A 6,000-nucleotide genomic window follows, 5' to 3' on the forward strand; every position below is an offset into this window, starting at 1 on the left:
GCTTGCTTTGAGTTACTTCATGTTGACATATGGGGACCATTCCCGGTTTGTTCTCTACAAGGGGAACAATATTTTCTGTCTATGGTTGATGATTATTCTAGGTTCACCTGGCTGCATGTAATGAAGAATAAATTAGAGGTTGGACAGTTCATAAAAAAGTTTCAAGCCATGGTGGTCACACAGTTTGGCACCTTGATAAAAACTATATGCACTAACAATGGCTTAGAATTGAATATGAATGAGTTTTTTTTTTGAAGAAAATGGTATTATTCATCAGAAGACATGTGCATACACACCAAAGCAAAATGAGGTTGTTGAACGAAAACACCAACATATTTTAAACGTTGCCAAGGCTCTTCGATTTCAAGCTTCTCTTCCCCTTGAATTTTGGAGGCATTGTGTGATGCATGTCGTATACATCATTAACATGTTGTCTTCCCCAGCCATCCAGATGTCAAGTCCCTACTACAAGTTGTATGGAAAGAATGCCGATATTACTAATCTCAAAGTCTTTAGATGTCTCTTCTATGCATCAAACTTATCTCCTTCTAAGCACAAGATGTCACCTGGTCAAGGGTTGCTATATCCGAAAAAATGATACCCTGTAACTCAACGTTTTCTCAGACTCTGATTGGGCTTCCTGTTCTGATACTCGAAGATTCATCACAGGCTTCTGTGTTTTCCTCGGCTCTGCGCTGATCTCTTGGAAAGCCAAGAAGTAGGTCACTGTATCTAGGTCGTCTTCTAAAGAAAAGTATAGAGCTCTTGCGGCCAAGGTGTGCGAAGTGCAATGGATTCACTTCCGTCTATAACCTGTTAGCTACCATTTTCACCTCAATACAGTAGAACCCTCTTCTTGTCATCTTCACAGTGTATGTAACCACTCCTATTATTTCATAGGATTATATTCCTAACACTCCTGTGCGATAACCGAACATATAATTAAATATTTGAGTAGGATATAATCCCTATCACTAATAAATTTTCAGGATGATTGGGAAAATGATAATAATTAAAATTGATACATTGTCCTATTTAATTTCTTCTGCTAAAACTTTATTAATGTGATCGGTGCTTTGAAATATTTCCGGGGTATGGAGTTGTGCTTCGTTCAAAAAACTAATATTGGGAAAGAAATTGTAAGCACAAACAACGCATTTCTGTTAATTAGTGATGTTTTCTATCTATATTATATATGTGGGTTCTCTTAGTAATACGCTCTAATGAGGCAATGATCCCTGTATGTGCTTGTGTGTGGGCAGTCATTATACCGTGGACCATGGTCCACAATGCATTGTGGACCATGGATCATGGTTGATATTGCAGTTATGTTGAATTGATACTGTAGTTATGTTGAACGGATACTGTAGTTGTATTGAAAGAAAACTGCAGTTGCGCGGAACAGAGGTGTAACACCCCGGCTCGGCTATACCGTACATCCGGAGTAGTTACCGCCACACCTAGACTGAACCCAGCCGAAACCATGCGGAGTTCACTCTAGGTGCACAGGCTAAGGGAAAGGAATACCAATTCACATCATCACCATCACCCGATATAACTTCATATATAGATGCATAGATAAGCAAAAGGGGGTAGCTGCACTAGCGACCACTATATACAAGAGTTAAGTACAAACTTACTAGCCAAAAGTTTAACATGGCGACAAAAGATATATTTACACAAAAGAGTTCCACCTAGAACCTCCCCAACCGACCTACTCCTCTAAGAGACGGTACTCGGGTCCGGAGTACGTTCCCCACACCAGATGCCACTCACCTGCGAACCAGGTGATATGGTCCAAAAAGTAGCAGGGAGAGTCCACCATCGACCACTCATCCCAATGCTCCGAAGGACTGGGGTCCCACGGATAGGGGTAAAAGACTACAAACTCTAAGGGGTCACTCCCCTCTAACACCTCGATGGGATAGAACCCAAACCTAGACTGGACCTTATCTAGAAAAGTCGGCTCACTACTGCGAACCGGTATGCGAGTGGGAGTAGTCGGATAAGTTGGAGGAGGACTGTACTGCAGAGGAGGAGAAACGGGAGCAAAGATCGGGTCCAAGGTAGGATCATAGACCGAGTCCAAAGTAGGAACGTAGTCCGGGTCCGGAGCAAGAACCGAATCGGGAGTGTAGACAGGAGCAGGAGGGTCTGGAGCGAAGCCTGGGGCATACGGGTCATCACCCGTCAGCAAGTGCACGTAGCCATCATAGTCATATAGGGGAAAGTAAAACTCTGAGGAACCACTGGAGTTTCCCGGGCTACAAGAGCCCACACTAGACTGCATCTGATAAAGTACACAATGAAGTGTAGTTAGCGCGACGGCTAAGTAAGGATATCCATGATCACTCGAAAATAAACAAAGGTTTCAAAAAATAGGTTTCAGTAATAGCAAGGCAAGATAACATTACCCATCAATCGCAATCGACCTGCAAACATTCTAACAACAAGCAGTTTCACTTATCCTCGGTAATTCAAACATATAACACGTTCATTAATTCACCCGTGGGGTACACAACTCCCACCTCTAATGTTAGGACATCTTACGGTTAGCTCTCACACCTTGCCCGTGAAGTACACAGCTCCCAACTTAAATTCACCCGTGGGGAACACATCACCCACCTTTAATTCGTACCTGGGGAACACATCACCCATCTTTAAGTAACACGTGGGGAACACATCACCCACCTTTGACTCGTACATGGGGAACACATCACCCATCCTTAATTATCACGTGGGGAACACATCACCCATCTTTGATTCGTACACGGGGAACACATCACCCGTCTTTAATTAACACGTGGGGAACACATCACCCACGTTTAAGTCACACGACTCCATAGCCAAAACTCACTCAAGTATATCCTCCCGACCCGCATACTTAGGTTAGTATTAGTCACATCACAGAAAATCCAAGCATAGGAGTCATAATAATTTCCAAAGCACAAATATTTCCCAAATTCGTAAAATATACAAATATAATATTTTGCCTTCAAAACATTCACCCGGATGCCCGTAGGCTTTCAAAACGTCACAACACTCAAGGTTAAAAACATCGGGGAAAAACCGGGTCAAGAACAAGTCGAAAACGAGTCCGCGTCGCGCGGACTCGCGACTGGCCGCACCAGCGGACGCACGTCCGGACCGCGTCCGCTGGTTCGGCGGGCTGTGCCGAAGGCTGGGCGCCTACGGACGCGCAGCGGACGCGCGCGTCCGCGAGGCGTCCAGCCTCGCTGTCGGAGGTTTCTGCTGGCGACACTCGAAAGATCGGGCCGGTAAAAATAGTTCCCGAACTCTTTTTCACTTGAAATTTTTATGGTAGAACCCTAACTCATAGTACTTGATGTCCATAAAAAGTTTTGGTCATATTGGTCCACGAATTAACACAGAGAATTACCTTTTTGCCCTTGGTCCGAAATATTCTTCTCACTGGACCAGTTTTGGAGAAATGAGCAAAAACCATACTTACACTACTCCGATCATTATGAAATTTTATATGTAGGTTCTAAACGTGTTGATCTACATGTCTACAAAATTTGGAAAGTCACTGCTGGAAACTAGTTTGGTTTTTACTCAATAATTTCACAAGTATAAATTTATATGGGCATGAATACAACCTATACATGCATAAAATAGCTGTAACATGTATATTAGAATTTACCAAAAATCAAAGTAAGGATTTTGAAGCCAATTTATAGATCCATAACATAACACATAATTATCACGTAAAAATTCCTAACCGTGTAATTTCCTAGCAATTGTTTATATTCAAGTGATTGAGCCAACTTAAGGGATTCCTTACCTTTGTAGAAGACTTTTAAAACTTAAAAGTTGATGATGCCTTCCTTGGAGTTCTTCACCCAAAAATCCTAAAGATGTCACCATAACAACCATATTTTCATGCATTAACATTAACACTTAAGTTCTAGAGATGAATGAACCATCAAAGCTTAAAGTCTTACCTAGACTTGGTCACTTGAGTGGAGAAAATGAGTGGAAGTTCTAGATCACAAGTGAAAGACTTGAACAATTTTCTTCTTCTTCTACCTTAGTGTGTTTTCGAAAATGGGATGAAGAGAGGAGAGAGATGATCATAAATGTTTGGCTTGGAATGGAAGTCACAAGTACTAATGCACCATACCCCTTATGTCACAACATTAAATGGCTCAATCTAGACTAAGATTTGGGTTTTGCCACTTGTCATCACCTCATGAATCCCTTATGAAGATATTAATCTAATTGGCCAGTTTATGCTTAAATCAGATGAATGTTCGGAGGATTATAACTTAATTCGGGAAAATTCTAATACCAAAATTATCGTAAAAATATTCCCGTCGCAAATCACCAATGTTGGGAATTTTCCGGTAATCCGCCAAATTTAGGTTCAGAGTCCGTAACAATTTATCCCTTACAGTCCATTTAAGATTTCTCTTGAGCTAATCAAAAATTCAGGTTTAATCGTATGATACTTAATAATCCCAATTCTTAGAAAATTCGAATTGAATCTACGTCCTTAAAATTTTCTCGGTTCGTAACCGATACGTAGTTCGTAGCTTATCGATAATTAATCCTTAAGAGAAAAAGTTATTTCAAACCCCGAATGGTTTTCTCTTAAATGTCATAGCTTAAAAAAAAAAAATTTTATATCGCTATTTTCGAATCTTTAGCTTTGCCGGAAAGCCGAGGGGTCACAAGAGGACGTGTCATCCGTCTGGAACTGCAGTTGTGTTGAATTGATACTGCAGCTGTGTTGAACGGATACTGCAGTTGTGTTGAAAGGATACTGCAGTTGTGTTGATCGGATGAACGGTCTCTGTTCCGCGCAACTGCAGTTTCCTTTCAACACAACTGCAGTATCTTTTTAACACAACTGCACTATCCATTCAACACAACTGCAGTATCAGTCATGATCATGGTCCACAATATAATTTGCGGTCTGTGGGTGTGAGTATAAAATTCAGAAATATAGACAATGAATTGAACTAATCATAATATTAAATAATCTATACTATATATATAAGCATTATCCTCCGCTAGAATTTTCCCGCCCAAACGTAGGGGTATTTTAGTAATATGGTAATAATAATAATAATAATATTAAATATTAATAATATTAATTAATTATTATTATTATAAAATAATATTAATGATAGAATAATATTAATTATAATTGATTATAATAAGTTATTAGTAATTGTGGTAATTATTATGATAGAACAATATTAATGAGATAAGAATGTGGTTTGATTGTTACAATTTTTGGAAATAATATCTATTAATTATAATTGGTAATAATCATTATTGACAAATTAAAAAGGAAACGAATATCATTAATTAATAGAAAATTATAAAGATTCCTAATTGACTGAAATAATATTTGATTAAGAGGTAAATTGAAAAAGGAATTTGATATTATTAATTTATAATTCTCACATTTCCTGCCTATAAATACAATGGATGGTGACAAAAATAAAATTATAATTCTTCATTTTGCACTTGCCTCCCTCACCTCCTCATGTTGGTAGTTTTCCCATTCCCTTCTTCCACCGCCCAGTAAGAAATCATATTACAAGATTATGATATTACGCTAAATCTTCCTTTTATGATATAAATTAATTATTGCATTTCTTTTTATAATTATGTAATGGCCAGGTGTTTGCAAGCTTTTGAGCTTCGAAGAACATCCAATTGTTAAGAAACTTGTTGATCCTAGCCTCTTCATGCATCGTTATACTAATGGTCTGAGGGTCAAAATAATTCATCCTCTATTCGTTTAAGTCTGTCCCCTTTTTTCTCATTTTTTTCTCATTAGTAATATGGTAATAATAATAATATTATTATTAAATATTAATAACATTAATTTATTATTAATATTATAAAATAATATGAATGATAGAATAATATTAATTATAATTGATTATAATAGGTTATTAGTAATTATGGTAATTATTATGATAGAACAATATTAATGAGATAAGAATGTGGTAATTATTATGA

The sequence above is a fragment of the Ipomoea triloba genome, chromosome 1 (genome assembly GCF_003576645.1).
Source record: "Ipomoea triloba cultivar NCNSP0323 chromosome 1, ASM357664v1".
Taxonomy (NCBI): domain Eukaryota; kingdom Viridiplantae; phylum Streptophyta; class Magnoliopsida; order Solanales; family Convolvulaceae; genus Ipomoea; species Ipomoea triloba.